Here is a 19780-nt window from a genome sequence, read left to right on the forward strand (position 1 = left end):
GAGAAAGGAAAACTGAAGACTATTATCTTTCAAGAACATAGATTAAAAAAAAAAAATCCTCAACAAAGTACTGGCATACTAAATCCAACAATGTATGAAAGGATAATTTTTAAAAAAAATTTTAAGGTTAATTTATTAAGACCAAGTGGAGTTTATCACCAAAAATACAAGGATAGTTTAATGTTTGAAAATCAATCAGTATAATTCACCACATTTAGAGAATAGAGAAGAAAAGTGATATGATCAACTCAATAAATACAGAAAAAAATGGGAAAAAATCCAACACTCATTCACGATTAAAATGCTCACCAGAGAAGGAACAGAACCTCTTCAATCTGATAATAGGCATCAATGAAAAATTCTACAGCTAACATCATATTTAATAGTAAAATATTGAATGCTTTTCTCCTCAGATCAGAAAAATGCTCCCTCTACTTCTACTCACTATTATATTGAAGACCCTAGCCAGTACAATATGACAAGCAAAAGAAATAAAAAGCATATAGTTTGAAAAAGAAGAAAAGAAGCTATCTTTATTCTCCAATGGCATTATTGTTGTGTATTCTAAGGAATCTAAAAAAAACCCCCAAAACCACAAAACCCTACTGGAACTAAGAAGTATACTTAGAAAGTCATAGAATACAAAGTCAATATGAAAAGATCCGTTATGTGTTTATATACTAGTGGCAAAATATTGGACAATAAAATTTTAAAATATTGTTACAATAGTGTCAAAAACATCAGTTACTTAGGAATAAATTTAATAAAAGTGCAAAATATCTACCCTGAGAAGTACAAAACATCATTGAAAGAAATTAAAGAAGACCTAAACAAATAGAGAATGATATCATGTCCATGGACTAGAAGAATCAGTATTGCTAAGGTGCCCATTCTCTGCAAATTGATCTATAGATTTAATATAATCCTAATCCAAATTCTAGTGGGTTTAAAAAAAAAGTAAATTGACATGTTGATTCTAAAATTTACATAAAAATCCAAAGACTTGAATAGTCAAGATAATATGAACAGAAAACATCCAAATTTGGGAGTTCCCATTATCGGATTAAATAAATATTTTAAAACTATAGTATTTAACACAGTGTGGCATTGATATAAACATAGAAAAATAGATCAATGAAAGAGAATATAGAGTCCAGAAAGAGACCCATACACATATGGTCAATAGATTTTTGACAAATTATCAAGTCAATTCAGTAGAGGAAAGGAAAATTTGGGGACTTCCCTGGTGGTGCAGTGGTTAAGAATCCGCCTGCCAATGCAGGGGACATGGGTTTGAGCCCTGGTCCAGGAAGATCCCATATGCCATGGAACAACTAAGCCCGAGTGCCACAATTACTGAAGCCCCTGCACCTAGAGCCCATGCTCCCAACAAGAGAAGCCACCGCAGTGAGAAGCCTGCACACTGCAACGAAGAGTAGCCCCCACTTGCCACAACTAGAAAAAGCCCACATGCAGCAACAAAGACCCAACGCAGTCATAAATAAATAAAAAGAAAAATCTTTTCCCAAACGGTGCTGGAAAAGCTGGGTAAATGTATGAAAAAAAAAGAACATTTACTCTTCCCTCACATTACATGCAAAATTAATCTGAGATGGATCATAGACCTAAACATAAACGTTAAAACCATAAAAATCCCAGAAGAAAACATGGGAGAATATTTTTGTGACCTTGGAGTGGAAAATATTTCTTAGAGAGGTCATAAAAAGTGTTAACCAAATAGAAACAAAATGTAGATAAATCAGATTTATCAAAATTCAAAACTTCTCATCAAAAGGCACCATTAAAATGAAAAGGCCAGCTACAATCTAGGAAAAAAAAATTGAAAAATATATCTGACAAAGAATTTCTTTCCAATATATGTAAAGAATTCTTACAAATCAATCATAAAAAGATAATCTAACAAATAGAATGGGCAAAAGACTTCGGAAACGAAGATGTATAAATGGCTAATATGCACATGAAAATCTGTTCAACATCATTAGTCATTAGGAAAATGCAAGTTAAAACTGTAATGAAATATCACTACATACCCACCCGGATGGCTAAAATTATAAAGACTGACAACACCACATGTTGACAAGGATGTGGAGCAACTGGAACCCACATACATTGGTGGGGGGAGTGTTAAGTGGTACAACCAATTTGCAACAGTGTTTGGAAGTTTCTTAAGAAATTAAACATACACCTACTCTATAAGCCAGCAATTTAACACTTAGGTATTAACCCAAGAGAGGTAAAATCATGTCAGCAAAAAGACTTTTGCAAGAATGTTCATATCAGCTATATTCATGAAAGCCAAAACCCATAAACAACCCAAGTGTCCATCAACAGGAGAATGATTAAACAAATGGTGGTATTTCCATACAGTGGAATTTTATTCAGCAATAAAAGGAACAAACTACAGATATACAAAACATAAATGAATTTCAAAAGCATTATCCTAAGTTAAAGAAGCCAGGCACAAAGGACTATGATTTTATGATTCTGCTTATATGAAAAACTAGAACAGGCAAAATTTTAGTGAAGGAAATCAGATCCATGATTCCCAGGGGACAGGGAATGGGGCAGGGGGAGGGGGTTGACTGTAAGGAGGCTGGGGGAATTTTCTGGAGTGATAGAATTGTTCTGTATCTTGATTGTAGTGGCGAATATATGACAGTATACCCTTGTAGAAACTTAGCGAATTGTATGCTTTGGTGGGTGAACTTTATTGTGTGTAAATTATATCTCACTAAAGATGATTTAAAAACACAATCTTGTGAGGATAGGCACTATTATCCCTATTTTACAGATGGGAAAACTGAGATCAGAGAGGTGATATTAACTTGATTAAGTTCATACAGCAAGTAAGTGGCAAAGCCAGAGTTTAAACTTCCATATGTCTTTTATGCCAAAGGCCAAGATCTTTCTGTTACATAAAGAAATTAAAAATGATTTGTGTGTGTGTGTTGGGGGGGTTTATACATGCAGGCATCTTCTATTTCTTTAACTAGCATGGAAGCTCTTCAAAGGCAGGGGCTTTCATATATTCCTCTTTTCTGGGTCTAGTTTGCATAATGCTCTGTAACAGAGTTAGAAAGTCTGTAGACATGAGCTTGCCCATCACTCCTGTGGGCAGTGACTTTGAATAGATCACAGGTGTGTCTCAGGTATTGATACCATTTTCCTACGGGCATCTGGGGTCCCTGGGCTAGTTGCCCTGGCTGAGATCAGCTCCGTGTGTTTAACCCTGGGTGCTATACAAATATTTTTTTCTATTCCATGAAAAAGATAAAGAAACACCGACTTAGGAAGTGCTGCTGGGATTTAAAAGTGAGAAAGGATAACTCTGGCTGAGATGCTCTGAGTCAAGGACCCATGGGGAAAAACTTGCTAATCAGAGAGGAAGGGAAGGGAGTAGGTAGAAGGGGAAGAGAAGGTTGGACTGGAGCAAGACTGGGCTTGACACATGTTTCGGGACAGTAAGCAGAGCCACTGGGTTGGAGCTGGGCTTATGGAGATGTATTTAAGTGAGAGAGATGGATGCTTTTCTGGTGAGGGTCTGTCATCAGGTCTAAGGAGCTGGAATGTGCTTTGCAGTACAGAGCTCCCTGTTCAGATATCACACAGGATTTAACGTGTGAGGCTGGGGGTAGGGAAGGAAAAGTGTGCGTTTTTAAGAATAACATGCTGTTCCTGTACTTTGTGGCTAAGGGTCCTGCTGGATGCTGGGAAGGGCCAGTCCCTCAACCTGGAGCCTCTGGTGTAGTCCAGCTTTCCTTTCACACAGCATTTGTTCCCAGCCCCCGGCTGCCTCCCCAAGGGAGGACATCCGTGGGGACAGTTCCTGTTTCCCTGCCTTTGCAGCCCTTGCCTTCCTGAATGTGATACGATTGTTTCTCTGGGCACGGTGAAAAGATGCCAGTGGAGAACGGAAGTATCTCATGCCTCAGCAATTTTTTTAAGGCAAAATAGAAAAGGCTATTGAACTTGGGAACCCTGGACCTGGAGTCCTCTCTTCCTGGTGTGGGAGCGGGGACATTGTACGGAGTCTATCTATCAGCCCTGTGGGCCAGATACCCAACATGGGAACGATTTGACTCCCATCCATCAGCTAAACGGTGACAATAGTACTACATTCTTTCTTGCTCTCAAACTGCTGTATTTATGCTTTTCCCCTTGGGAATCTTGGGACATGGAAATGGAGGACTTTATCCTCTGACCCCTCCCCCTCCTCTCTTTCCACATCCTCATCCTCTTTAAATATTCTTTCATTCACTCATTTATTCACTTGTTCAACTAATATTTCTTGAGCATCTATTACGTGTGAGATACTGTGCTAAATACTGAAAAAAAAGCATTGCTTAAGAGAGACCCCCATTCTTGACCTCATGCACTTATAGTCCAATGGAAAAGATCCTCCACTGTGTGAAGGTATAGTTATCCCAGGCATGGAAAGACAGAAAATACAGAAAAAGAGAAATGACAACATAAAGGAGTATATCTCAAAGCTCTTTGAAGGCCAGGTTTTTGTCTAATTGATCTTTAACCCTCTTATAATACATACATGCATTGCACATATTAGGTACACTATGATTGTTTGCTGAATTAGTAATGACAAAGTGGGTGAGAAATCACATAATATAAAAAGAACATAGGCTCTGGGGTTCTACAGACCTGATTTGGATGTTCAACTCTACCACTGCTGTGACCTTGAAGAAGTTGCATAACCTCTCTGCGTCTCAATTTCCTCATTCGAAAAATGAGGATGACAATACTATTGCTAATATAATATACTATTACACAGTAATAATAATATTACTATGGGAATTTGGTAAGAATCAATGAGTATGTAAAGTATGTAAGTATGGAAACTACCTGGCACGCAATGATCAGTAAATAGCTTACATAATTCTTTGGTGTCATCAACAGTGAATAATAAAGGTGAAATGAACAGTAGAGAAAAAACGTTAAACGTTATAGAAATACGGAGAAAGCCCTCTGTGGTTACAGAGGGCTGAGGCTCACATAGAGATGGAGAGGCACTGAGCTGTGCCTGGAAGTTCACCCCCAGGTGGATAAATGGAGAGGAAGAACGAGGTAGTGCAAAGGGCATAAGCAGCAGTGAGGTGCTGGACATGATCATGGCAAGCCTCTGGGACATGGCAGAGGAGGGGGTGGACTAGCTTGGAGGGCTCCTTCAGGACTTGGCTCCAAACCAGTGGAGTCTTAAAGGTGGAGCTGGCATGTGCTAAGAGGTGTTTGGAATAATCAACCTGGAGCAGCATCTAGGGTACCTAGAGAGGAAGGTGGGGAGAAGTTAGGAGATTATACAATAATCCAAGTGGCATGGGGGCCTAGATTCAGGGGACAACAGAATAAAAAGGAAAGTGTGGATGTGACAGAACTTGTGGTAGAACAATGAGCAGGACCAGCTTTAGAGAAGCTTGTCTAGGGTCACAGAGTCAGGAGGTAAAAAAAACTCCTCCTCCCAAAGAAATGGAGTTCACCAGGATCCTTCAGAGGTCTTTTCCAAAATCTCTGCCATATTGAGTCTTGTTCTGATACATTTTTTTAAAATTTAATCTCTTCAGACTATGTTTTTCTACCTCTAAGTATGCCTTGTAATTTTTTTTAAAAGGTTATATCACATAGACTATATTTTCTGTTCAAAATGCAGTTAAACTAGAAATCAATAACAAATTACAATATATATTTGGAAATTATGAAACATAATTCTAAGTAACTCATAAGTCAAAGAATAAGAAATAATGGAAATTAGAAAATATTTAAATCTTAATGATAATGAAAAATACTGCCTATCCAAATTTGTGGGATTTAGTTAAAACAATATGTAGAGGGAAATTTATAGCATTTAAATGCTTATGTCAGGGTAGAAGGGCTGGTGACTAATGAATATATTATAATAGTTTCTACTGTTGCAAGACGAATTACACCAAAAGCTAACGGTGTAGAACAACAATAAATATCTATCCTCATAATTTTTGTGGCTCAGGATTTCAAAAGCATGGCTACGTGGTTCTGGCTTGAGGTGTCTTGTGAGGTTGCAGTCACATCATCTGATGCCTTGTAATTTTTTGTTGAAAGCCATATGTGATAAATCTGAGGAAAAGGAACCAAGGTAGATTGGTCTTTGGTGTGAGGCTTTATGTTTATCTAGTGAGGAGTTAGGCTGTGTTGACTATTTGCTGTAGCTTCAGTGTCAGAGGATAAAATGTTCTCTAGTGTCCTTGTTTTTGTCTCCCCTGTTGTCTCTGGGTTTCCTTAGAGATTCTTCCCAAATAAGGTCATGGAAGTTTCGAGGGGGCAGGAGTTGAGCATTTTCCTTCCGCAGGTCAGTTAGGCTCTGGTAAAATAGCTTTCCTTGAGGGAAGGCCTTATTAAGGAGAACAGAGAGCTCTGGGCATATCTGAAAATGGTTACTTTCTCCACCCTCCACCCCCTTGCTGGAAGAATGACAAGATTTTTCTCTAATTTTCCCAGTGAGAATCCAGTGAAACTCAGGAAAGTGTGGGGGACCCCTTAAGACTGCCATCCCTTCAGGTTTTAACTCTCGAGCTATTCCTCACTACACCTCCAGCAGTTCATCAATTGTAATTTAAGTATTGGCTCCATCTATGGACTTCTGCTCCTAGTAAGTGGTGATTCTCTGTATCTGCCTAGTAGCCTCTCCAGTTTTCAGGGCAGTACTTTGCTCTATGACCTCATTCTCTGATGGATCTGAGAAGAGTGATTGATTTTCAGTTTGTGCACATTTTTCTCTTGTTGTGAGGAGGGGAGTGATGACTTCCAAACTCTTTACACATTGGATGAGAAACTGGAAGTCCCGGGGGTCTTTCCCATTTGAAATAAACTTACTTTTGACTGGCTGGTCTGAAAGCCAAAGAAAAACAGTTACCGAAGTTTTTAGAGGCAAAGGGGAGGAATCGTTTTGTTTTGTTTTCTTTAATAATGATTATTCATCATTCACTTATTCAAAAACATTTCTTGAAGGCCTCAGAGTGCATTGCATTGTGCTGGGAGTAATAAAAAACAGTAAGATGTGCTTCCTGATCTAAAACTCATGATATCCTCCCAATTTCATTCTCCCCACCTAAAGTTGCCTTCCACATCTGAAACTTGTTTTTCCTCTCCATTTCAACCAGTGTAGCATAGGAACTAGCACATTATTGTAATCAGAGGGATCTCAGCCCAAATACTGGCTCTGCTACTCATCAGCTATGTATCTTGTTTACATTTCTTAGCCTCTCTCAGGATAATAGTCCATATCAATGGATTTTCATAAGGATTACTTTATAACCACATGGCATGGAGGAGGTAGTTAGTAAATAGTAGCTATTTTAATTATTTTCTCTGATAGTACCAGAATGCTATCACGTAAAACACACACAACATAAAATTCACCATCTCAACAATTTTTAAGTGTATTGTTCAGTACTGTTAAGTATATTCACATTGTTGTGCAACCAATCTTGAGAACTTTTTCATCCTGTGAAACTGAAACACTATAGCCATTAAACAATTCTTCATTTTCCCCTGCCCTCAGCCCCTGAAACCATTGTTATGCTTTCTGTATTTATGAGATAGCCTCTTTTCTGAAAAAACATGAATATGAGTATTCATCTTGAATGGGCCCTTGGAATGAGACCTGAAGACATTACATCATTCCCTGGGCTGGCCTTTGGTATATTCATGCAAGAAAACTCTACACTTTGCCCAGCTGAATCATGGGCTGAGCACTGGGTTCTCCCAGCAAAATGCCAGGCTCCCTGGAATCGTCAGGAATAAGTCAGTGATCCCCCACATTGTGATCTCCATGATTTCAAGATGAAAAGGGTGGGGACACGATCCCTGAGCTGCAGCTCACCTTCTCATGCTGTGTGTTAAGATCGTTGCTGGGCCGCTTGAGCTCTGATCTGCAACCCTCGTCCCCATTAGGAGCAGATTCTGACCTTCATGTAGGTGACTCCAAACTTCTGGCTTCAACTTTAGTCTTTTTTTAAAAAAATTAATTTATTTATTTGGCTGTGTCAGGTCTTACTTGAAGCTCATGGGATCTTCATTGCAGCGTGCAGGCTTCTCTCTAGTTGCAGCATGCAGGCTCTAGAGCGCGTGGGCTTAGTAGTTGTGACGTGCGGCTTAGTTGCCCCGTGGCATGTGGGATCTTAGTACCCCGACCAGGGATGGAACCTGCATCCCCTGCATTGGGAGACGGGTTCTTAACCACTAGACCACCAGGGAAGTCAGTCTTGAGTATCAAACTCTTTAAATATTTCACTGGCACTTTAAACTTAACAGGTCCAAAGCTGAACCCGTTATCTTTCCCTCAAAATTTTCTGTGCTTTTCTGTCTGTGCTCTTAATCTCTATAAATGATATTTCCATATTTCCAGCTTCCTATTCCTTATTCTTTGGAATCTTCTTTTAATTCCCTCCCTCTCCTTCATCCCTACATGCCATCAAGAGCCAAGACCAGGTAAGTCTACTTCACATCTTCCCTGTCTTCCCTCTCCTCTCAATGGCACTATTCAAGTCTTTGCTTCTCACCAGGGAATCATGTGTTCATCAAGAGTTTTGTATAATTTCTTAACTTGGGAGTCTTCATTTTCCAGCTCCTCCTGTGTATCACTGTGAGATCAGTGTTTGAAAACCTGTTTCTGTTCACAGCATTACTTATAATCTTTAATATTTCACAATTGCCTATCAGATATTGGCAAGATATATCAGTCATAGGTCAGACATATCAGTCTGCTATTGAATGTCCTCCGAATCTTGCCTCTAATCCTTTCTATGTATATTAACCATCTGCGGCTGCATAACAAATTATTCCACACTTAGTTGCTTAGAACAGTGCATATTTACTATCTAACAGTTTTTATGGGCCTGGAATCTGGGTATGGCCTAAATGGGTTCTCCAGCTCAGGGTATCTCAGAGACTGCCATCAAGGCATCAGCTGGGGTGACATTTATCTCCAGGTTTGACTGGGGAGGATCTGCTTCCAAGCTCACCTGGTGGTGGTTGGCAGGACTCAGTTCCTTGTGGGCTTTTGAACCGAGAGCCTCAGTTCCTCATTGGCTGTAGGCCAGAGGCTGCCCTCAGTTCCTTGTAAATTGGGCTGTTCCATAGGGCAGCTCATAACATGGAAGCTGGTTTCATCAAATTGAATGGGAGAGAGAGGAGAGAGAGAGATGATGAACAAGATGGAAGTCAGCCCAGTCTTTTATAGTCTATTGCATGGTGGGGGCGGGGAGGGATTACACAGGGAGGGAGTGGATATCAGGAGGCCATCACTCAGAGCCATTTCAGAAGCTGCCTATTCTACCAGCCTTCTTGACTGCTCCTCCACTGTTGATGCCCTGGGTTCTGGCCCAAATCTTGTGCTGGCTGAGACTTGAATACCTCCCACTCTTTCACACCTCTATGCCTTTACTTAGGCCATTCCTTCCACCTAAATGCCCTCTCTACCTCCATAGCTATCTATTAATCCTTACGAGCACAATTCAAATGCCTCTACTCCTGCAGAGCCTTTTCTGACCAGATCTAGAGTAGATCTTCCACTTTGGAGTCCACTTTAGGAGCGCCCAGGGACACATCTCTTTCTTGGCTATTATCACGTTCTGCTCTGTGGGAGACTGGTTTGTTTAAGTGTACTCCTCAACCCTCAGTAAGCTGAGTTCTTTGAGGGTAGAATTATGTCTTAGTCAACTTGTAAATCTCTTTTGGCCCTAGCACAGTTCCTGAAACACAGTAAATAGTCAAACATTTGTTGAATTGCGTACAATTCTGAGGCCTGAGAGCCCAGGTTCTATGCTGTTAAGAGCAGTGGCAGGAGAAAGAAACCCCATGCTTCTCAGAAAAGCAAGTCCTGCTGCGATTCCAGGGATTAGTCAGGGACTGTTCTAGTCCCCCACAGCCCATGGCTCCTGCAGATGGATCTGCTGGGGACTAGAAGTCACTGATATCTGATCCTGTATAGGAACTCATGAAGAATAGAGTCAGGTTCCATTTAAAGAAACTCTCCTCATGACCTCAGCAAAGCCAGTGAACCTAAATACAGGACTTTACATTTATCTTGATTATATTTCATCTTGTTATATTGGGGAGGTCATTTTGGATCCTGACTCTTGTCAATCTTTGTGTTTTCTATTCTCAGCTTCACTTGTGCTTTACATTGATAAACATATCCCTGTGTTTCCATCCAATTTATTGTTAAAAATATTGAGTGGGACAGGGCTGAGGCCAGTGGGCCGAGGCAGACAGCAGTGGGTCTATCATGTCTGGGTACAGCCCTCTCCTACAGCAGCTGGTAGGGCTTGGCAGGGACACCTCTGGTAGGCACAGTGACACACTTGGCCCCCTCCACCCAGAGTGGTCAGAGCAAATGAAAACAACCACTTTCAAGTGTTGTATAAGACTCTGCAACAATAAAAACTCACATGTCTGCATTTTCTAATTGCTTTCACATTGATTATCTTGTTTGGGCTTCACAAAAACCTCATGAAAGAGGGTGTAAAAATATTGCTAAACTGAGTTTCAGAGAATTTTGATGAAATTAAGGCTGTCAGAAGTGACTTCCTGAGGCTCATGTAACATTAAGCAGAAGAGCTGCGTCTCAAATCCTCTTCTGACTCCCAAACCTGTGATTTTTTTTTTTTACTTGTCTAATAATAATAGCCATTTTCATTGAAAGTTAAAACTTCTTTTTTCTCTCTTATTGTCGCTCACCTCACGTGTAAGGACTGGCTAGTTGTGTCTCCCCACTAGACTCTATACCGCATGAGGGCAGGGACCATGCTGTCCTGTTTACAGCTGCGTCCTTTGTGCCTAGACGGTGGTCAGCACAGTGTATGTGCTCAATGAATATGTGTTAACAAATAAATGATTAAACACAAACTATTATCTATAATGTAATTGTTAATAATACCCATCTTTATTTTATTTAGAAAGGCTAGGGTTTAAAATTGCTCCCTTCCACTAAGCACTGAATAAATACAGCAATAGGGCTACACCCTGTTCTCTTAATAAAGAACTCAAGACACTTTCTAAATACACTCTGTCTATCCTCACGTGCACCTTGACAATAGGTGTGGGTTAGAGGTGATATCATCACATCATCCACAAGAATAGAGAGATTCTGTATCTCACCGAAGACTGCACAGACATTTTCAGAGCAGCTGTTAATAGATTTTATGTTTCTTTATCTTCAGTCCATTGCTGAGGCCGCTAAAGCCTACCAAAGCTATCAGGCACCAGAGCCTTAGGCAGCTTTTCAATTCTACAATTCTCCCAAGTTCATTCACGGAAATGGCTGCAGGATTGTGCAAAAACAGCTGGTTACCTCCCAGCAGAATTAGCTGTAACCAGTTTAGTCACTTGCTGAGAGAAAGCAGGAAATCTCGTGCAAAAGTCAGCAACATTCCTCAGCATATAATAGCAAGTAAATCTATTTCTGAGGAGACCCAGGTGCCTGGCTGGTTGAGGAATATTCAAGGGCAGACAGAGATCTGTAATCTAAAGAATGGGAGAGATTTTAGAGCCAGAACTGGGTCTTTGATTTGGTGACCCTGGTATAGATGGGCCAAATATTTTGAGAATGGTGAGAATGATTTGTCAGTGAAATTACAGCAGAAATGTGGACAGATGGAAAACCTTGAGCCCCACTCAGGCAGCGGCTGCTGTGCTGACAATAGCAGCTCCTTTCCCCAAACTGAGATGGGCAGCAAACTATTGCTCTCCATTCCCACAGGTCGGTGATGGCTTGCAAGGCAGAGATGGAGGACAGTTGCCCAGGGGGAGTCAGACCACAGCCTATTTTTCAATTATATATATATACGTATATGTTTTGTTTTGATCTTGGTTTATAATTCCTAAAAGAGTTTGTTTTTTAATTAATTTATTTATTTATTTTGGGCTGTGTTGGGTCTTCGTTTCTGTGCGAGGGCTTTCTCTAGTTGCGGCAAGCGGGGGCCACTCTTCATCACGGTGCGCGGGCCTCTCACTACCGTGGCCTCTCCTGTTGCGGAGCACAGGCTCCAGACGCACAGGCTCAGTAGTTGTGGCTCATGGGCCCAGTTGCTCCGCGGCATGTGGGATCTTCCCAGACCAGGGCTCGAACCTGTGTCCCCTGCATTAGCAGGCAGATTCTCAACCACTGCACCACCAGGGAAGCCCCCCTAAAAGGGTTTTTTAAAAAATCTTTATTGAACTATAGTGATTTGCAGTGTTGTGTTAATTTCTGCTGTACAGCAAAGTGACTCAGTTATACACACATTCTTTTTCATATTCTTTTCCATTATGGTTCATAACAGGATATTGAATATAATTCCCTGTGCTATACAGCAGGACCTTGCTGTTTATCCATCCTACATATACTAGTTTGCATCTGCTAATCCCAAACTCCCAATCCTTCCCTCCCCCCATCCCTCAGTAGCATCATGTATTTTTTAATTAAATTTTTTGGAAAGAATTATGAAGTTCCAGAAAAGCTACAAGTACGGTAGAGGTAACTATTTTTTCTTAACTGTTTGAGAATTGGTTACCAACCTGATTCCCTATTACTCTGAAAACTTTGGTGTGTATTTCCTACAAATAAAGACATTCTTCTATATACCAACAATACAATGAACAAAATCAGAAAATTAACCTCAAAGCATAACTGTCATCATACCCCATTTAAAATTTGTCAAGTGTTGCAGCAATATTCTTTATAGCAAAAGTATCCAGTTCAAAATCATGTGTTGCATGTGTCAAATCTCTTTAGTTAACTTCAATTTGGAAGGATTCTCTGATCTTCCTTGACTGTCATATCCTTGACACTTTTGAAGCATTATAGGTCAGTTATTTTATAGAGTGTCTCTTCATTTAGGCTCTTTCCTCAGATTAGATTCAGGTTATGCATCTTTGGAAGGAATAACACAGAAGTGATTCTATGTTCTTCTTAGTGTATCATACCAGGTGATACAAAATTTCACTTTTTCTGGTTACTGATGATGTTAACTTTGGTTGCTTTATTAAGATGATGTTCCCCAGGCTCTCTAGTCTTAACTTACTTATTTCCTCTTTGTAACTAATAAATATTTTGTGTGAAAAAAAGTAAAACTATGTAACTATCCTATTCCTCAACAAACTTCCAATTTATTCATTTACTATTTTACTTCTGTAAGGATTCACTGTTTCTCTCCTAATTTATTCAATGAATTATAATTTTTACTATCATTATTTTGACATTCGAATTGTCCTCAATTTGACCACCGGAAGCCTCTTTAAGCTGGCATTTGTGTGGTTTTTACATATCTTTATCATTCTTTGAGTACTCTGTTGTCTCTGGCCAAAAAAAAAAAAATGTTATAGGCTCATCTTATATTCCCTGCCCCAGTCTTCAACTCAGACATTTCTCTAAAGAGCCCTAGTTCCTTTAAGTGGAGAATGATACTTAGAAGCCAGGATCTGGGCAATAGGTGTGCTTATTACTATGGGGTGTTGCTGCTCCCAAGACCCCTCAATGGAAAGAGCTAAGGAATATGTGTGTATATATATGTGCACACACTCAATTCTGTATTTATATGTATAACTATATATATATTGCAAATTATACCTCTACTTCCAATCCAACATCACGGAGTTTATTCTAATTTTCTTCTTTTCTATATTTGTAACTTTGTTTTGTGATGATGAGAAACCTGGCTCCCACTGTCTATAACATATATATATATATTTTTATTTTTAATAAATTTACTTATTTATTTTTGGCTGCACTGGGTCTTCGTTGCTGCACGTTGGCTTTCTCTAGTTGTGGTGCACAGGTTTCTCATTGCAGTGGCTTCTCTTGTTGCGGAGCACGGGCTCTAGGTGCGTGGGCTGCAGTAGTTGCGGCATGTGGGCTCAGTAGTTGTGGCTTGTGGGCTCTAGAGTGCAGGCTCAGTAGTTGTGGCACATGGGCTTAGTTGCTCTGAGGCATGTGGGATTTTCCTGGACCAGGGCTAGAACCCATGTCCCCTGTATTGGCAGGCGGATTCTTAACCACTGTGCCGCCAGGGAAGCCCCTATAACATATTTAATTACTTGGTCAATACCACTGTGTGAAGCCAATCTCCCATCTCCATGGCCATCCCCTCACCTGCAAAGATGCTCTCCTCACTCTACTCTAGCTCTTCACACAGGCTAGGAAGATGGTCCTGAGCCTGGAAGGAGACTCATAAAACTACTCAACTGCAAATGTGTGCTACCTTGGGTGAAAAAGGAAATACGACTCAGAGTCCAGAGAGTGAAAGGCTATAGAGGATTTATTCCCATGCCTTGAAACCTAATCAAGGAAGTCTAACATTTGCCTAGCTTAATGTCAGAACTGTCATGGACCAGGGACTTAATTTTTACCTTCTATTTTCCTCATATTTGAACCAGAATGTCTATAGATATCATCCTATGATGGTTCCACTATTGCATGTTGGGAGTTGATAATTGGTCTCTTTAGTTTCACAGGTCCTTAAATGGAGAGTAATTGTGTCCAGGAGTGGTACTTAATAGGTTACACCCAGGATCCTCATCAGCACCTGATTTAAATGATTAGATTTTGGACTTTGAGATGATGAGATTTAGATTTGGATGGTGAGATTTTGTTGATGATGTGATGGGATAAGGATCATGGGATGGTGTATTAATCAGCCAGGGCTGCCATAACAAAGTACCACAGACTGGGTGGCTTAAAAAATGGAAATTAATTTTCTCACAATTCTGGAGGCTAGAAGTCTAAGATCACAGTTCAGCAGGGTTAGTTTCTTCTGAGGACCTCTTCTCTTGGCTTGTAGAAGGCTGTTTTCTCTGTCTTTACATGGTCTTCCCCTGTATACCTCTGTGCCCAGATTTCCTCTTCTAATAAAGGCACCAGTCATATTGCATTGGGACCTACCGTAATGACCTCATTTTAACTCAGTTACTTCTTTAAAGACCTTATCTTCTAATACAGTCATAATTCTGAGGTACTGGGTGTTAGGACTTCAACATATGAATATTGGAGGGGTACAGTTCAGCCCATAGCAGATGGACTATTTTGTATGTGGGAGGGACATGAATCACTGAGGACTCGAGGGGTTGACTGTGGTAGGCAGAATTCTAGGATGGTTCCCAAGATTCCTGCCCTGCCTCCCTGGGGTGTATACCCTGTATAATCCTTTCCCCTTGAGCATGAGTGGGACCTATGAATATGATTGGATAGTCACTCCTGTGATTACCTTGTGTTGTATAAGATTCCACTCTAACTGACTGGAGAGAATGAGATTTTCCTTCCATCCTTGAAGAAATAAGTGGCTAGGTTGTGAGAGAGCCACATGTCAGGGAACTGCGAGGACCTCTAGGAGCTGAGATTAGCTCCCACTGACACCCAGCAAGAAAGCAGGGACCTCAGTCTTACAGCCACAGGAATTGAGCTCTGACAACAGCTCTATGAGCTTGGAAGAAAAGGCAGAGCTCCATAACAAAATGCAGCCCAGCTGACACTTCAACCGCAGCCTTGTAAGACCCTGAGTAGAGGACCCCACTAAGCCATACCTCAACCCCTGGCCCACGGGAACTGGGTGATAATAAATGTATGTTGTTTTAAGCTAAGTTTCTGGTAATTTGTTACATGGCAGTAGAAAACATTACACCATCCATAGTTTCTAGCCCTTGTCTGCTATTAGCTGTCATTCTCTGCACTTGCTACACTCCCAAGATCTAACCAACTTTGGACTTCCTACCAACAAACAAGCATACAAACAGTTTTTGTAATAAGTATTGGGATTCATTAAGCTCATTTTTGCTTCTTGGGAATCTCTAGGGTTGGGTTTCATGGAAGGAGCCAACAGCTGGTACCAGTTTGTAATCCTGTCTCCATAGTACCCAGATATGCATTTGAAGAAGATTGCCCTTGATTCTATGTGGTGAGTGAATTGGCAAGACCAGCTGCAGAGGGCAATTAGGAGGCTGCTGTAGAAAGCCAGGTGAAAGAGGATAGTGACTTGGTGATGGCAAGGAATATGGGGAGAAGGGGTTGGATTTGAGGAAAGGCAGTAGAAGTCACACTCAACCTCAGTTCCCAGAGATAACCAGTGTTAATATTAATATCAACCCTGTTAATATTTTGGTGTATTTTCTTTCTGTCTTCCTTTTCTAAATATCAATATGTATATATGTAATACCCTATTTTTACAATGATGGGATGACGTTGTGCTTATAATTTTGTATATTGACAATTACCCTTATCTTGTTGTGATCCATTATCTGAAGCATTAGATATTGTTTTAAAATATTATATTTAATAAGTGATTGTCTTTTTCATGGTCCCTGGGGCCACACTAAAACATATTAATGGAAAATACCTAGAAGAATTTAGGAGGGGGAGAATGGAGTGAATGATGCTGAGAGCTAGGGGGAATATACACCCATAGATGCCACTGATTATCTTACTGTGAGAGAGGGTAAGAGCGGATGCCATCTGTATTGACCGTAAAGCTGGGAGGTGTGGTTTGGGGAGCAGCCCGTGACAACAGTACATCCCACCCACTGCATCAATCATAGCTCACTGTCCCCAGCTTCCAGATGCTGGTTATAACCTACAACATCCCATACCAGTCAATGTTTGTCATATTGTAACTACTCACTGGGTGCTTAATGTGATCTGGAGTGGATGAGGGTAAATTTTCAAATGGCCTTTTAGAAGGGAAGCAGGAACAAGTTGGATATTAGGAGAGCAACTAGCTGTTAAATTAAAAAAAAATCCATTAAACGACAAATCAACTATCCCTCGAGAACCCATATGTTCTACTCAGGTCCCACCTACTTCCCTGAAATCTTCTCAGAACTTGCTTTCTGCTTTCCAAGAGTCCTTACATAGGTAACACAACACACACACACACACACACACACACACACACACACACACACACAACCTTCTGCCTCTCCCCTGACCCTCTCCCACGAGTACGTAGGAGTGCAGGGGAAGAAGAGCAAGTGGTCAAGTTAGTGAAGACTTATCTTTGGTCTCGTCTAACAATTCTCCCTTCCCACTTTTCTTTCTCCCAACCTATCTCCACTCTTCGCCTTCCCTTACCAGGGACAAAGCAGGGCCTCTTTCCCACACATACTTGGAAAGTTGTCAAATAATTTAAGCCAAGGTGTTTGCTGATAACAAAGGTGCTGTGGCTGATAAGGAAAGTGTTAGCTGATAGGCTTAACATCCCAGAAATATTTGCATTTTCATAGGGGCCTTCTGAAGGGAGAAGCTGTCTGGGGCCTCAAAGAAAGAAAACACGTTGGGATGGCTGTGGGGGCCTGAGATTTGGGGGCACATTTCCCTGGCATAGTCTCAGACCATGCTAGTCTTTGTTGAAGTGTTCCCCACCCACCTGCAGCATCCCTTTCAAATAAATGCCTAACTGCTCCTAGACGGATAGGCAGAGAAGCTAGCTGGACTCCTGCCCTGCCCTCCAGTTCTGCTTTCCTCCTGGTCTCTCTGGGAGGTTGGGGAGTGCTTGTTTCACCCAAAATTGGGAGATGTGATATTAAAAGATTATTTCCTTTGTTGGCTGCATAGGTATATGGGAAACAATTTTCTATAAAGACTGAGATTTGAAATGAGCTACTTAAACAAGCTGGACTATCAAACTCCACTTCTTATTGCGCTGTTGAATATAAATCTCCAAACGGGCAAACAATCCCATACAACTTAGTATCATAAAATAACAATTGATCTTGTACTTCTCCTGTGTTTTGTTGGTATAGGATCTAAATAATCTTTCATGGGAAGAACTTAATTTTATTCTGAGATTCTCTCCTATTCTTCTTTTTTTAAATTATGTTACTATTTTTAAAAAAATAAAGTTATTTATTTATTTACTTTTGGCTGAGTTGGGTCTTCATTGCTGCCCGTGGGCTTTCTCTAGTTGCGTTGAGCGGGGGCTACTCTTTGTTGCGGTGCGCGGGCTTCTCACTGTGGTGGCTTCTCTTGTTGTGGAGCACAGGCTCTAGGCGCCCAGGCTTCAGTAGTTGTGGCACGCAGGCTCAGTAGTTGTGGCTCGCGGGCTCTAGAACACAGGCTCAGTAGTTGCGGTGCTCCGCGGCATGTCAGATCTTCCTGGACCAGGGCTTGAACCTGTGTCCCCTGATTGGCAGGCGTATTCTTAACCACTGCACCACCAGGGAAGTCCTCTCCTATTCTTTAAAACATCATTCTTTCCTGTGTTTGCTATTTTTCCTATGTTTGGTACTATTATTTCCAACCCTTTCTCTTGTGTTTTATATTATTATTATTTCTATGTTTAGAAGTATTATCTATGTATGGTATTACTATTTCCCATGTGTTTATACTAACATATCTTTTAAACATCTTTTTGGTATTAAAACATCCTTGGTATTAAACATGATAAGTGATAATGACACGAGGCAGAGGCTTGGCTTTTTTCACTGCTGTGCCCCCAGCCCCTAAGACGGTGCCTGGAACATAGTAGACGCCAGTGAATATTAATTGAATAAATGCCTATATGAATGATATATCTTAGAAATTATTTTCTTATCTGTCACAAGATTGGCGACTTTATATCACTTCCTAAATTTTTAAAAAGTTATTGATTCATAAAATCCATGGATTTAGAACACAGAAGTGGGAGTCAGACTAACCTGGTTCCACTTTGACTTGATCTCGTGCAAGTTGTTCAGTCTCTACAGGCCTCAGTTTCCTCATCTGTGAAAAGGGAGTAATGCCAATAGTTACTTCACAGGGTCATTTGAGGGTGGCAGGAGACGGCATGCAGGTGCTGGGGGGTGGGGGTGGGGCCTCCGGTCGGGATTATCAGATTCCATCCCGGGATGGGACTGGGTGCTCCTCACCCCGGGCAGTGAGATGTGACTTTGCATCCCTGTTTATGCTTGGCTAGCCCTTTGGAGGCAGCTTATCCCCCAGCTCTAGTAGCTCTGCTCCTTACACCTGAAGACCTTAGTGGTATCTTGATGGTAGAATTACCGGACACTAGGCTTTCCTTAGCGGTAGATAACGAGAGTAAACTGAGCATGCTCTTCAGTGAATTATGATTTTCTTTCTTAAAAGTTTAAAATTTAATTTTTCAATAATTCCTATTTTTATTACTCAAAAAACTAAAAACTTAATATTAGCAATTTTATTACCTAATTATTGTTTTTTAAACTCAAAATAACTAGGAAGTATTATTACTATTTTATGGTTATGGAGACGGAACTCAGAGAGATTAAAGAGCTTGTTCAAGGTCTCTAGTTAGTAGGTCAAAGAGTTAAGGTTGGACCCTAGGTCTGCTTGACTCCCACAACTGTGCTGTAACTACATGTGCTGCTGCATGGTAGAGAGAAAACATCTATTGTTTATTTTAGTGGAAATTTTGGAGATAGGACTCTCTATATTACCTCCCTTGGTGAGATGAAAGTAAAATAATCCATTCAGCCTTTTAACTAAATCCCTTTTCACTCTCAGCGCTAAAGAACAAGCCTTACCACTTACTAGATGTGTGACTTTGAATAAATTACATACCCTCTCTGAACTTCAGCTTTCCCCCCTGGGAAGTAGGAATAGTAACTCCTGCTTCTCTCTCTAGGTTGTTGTATGTGAAGATACCTTGTAAAGTGCTATATACACCTGAGGTCTTTTTGCTGTTGGTGGGTCCCCATGATTTCCTAGCTGACTTCCTCTCTTTCACGGAACTGTTTTATTGATTAGAGTCCCTTGTAAGGCTATTCCTTATATATTTTTAATTAACTGGTT

General features: G+C 40.6%; 1 long non-coding RNA gene across 1 annotated transcript in view; it reads right to left on the reverse strand.

Annotated features, from left to right (window-relative positions):
• Positions 1–19482, reverse strand: part of LOC125965455 (uncharacterized) — a 43792-nt gene extending 24310 nt beyond the window's left edge. The window contains exons 1-2 of the long non-coding RNA XR_007479332.1: positions 19426–19482; positions 18670–18733 (exon numbers count right to left, since the gene is read on the reverse strand). This is a non-coding gene — a long non-coding RNA (uncharacterized LOC125965455). The remainder of the gene's footprint in view (positions 1–18669; positions 18734–19425) is intronic.
• Positions 19483–19780: the final 298 nt, after the last annotated feature.

This window comes from Orcinus orca, chromosome 1 (genome assembly GCF_937001465.1).
Source record: "Orcinus orca chromosome 1, mOrcOrc1.1, whole genome shotgun sequence".
In the NCBI taxonomy this organism is placed as follows: domain Eukaryota; kingdom Metazoa; phylum Chordata; class Mammalia; order Artiodactyla; family Delphinidae; genus Orcinus; species Orcinus orca.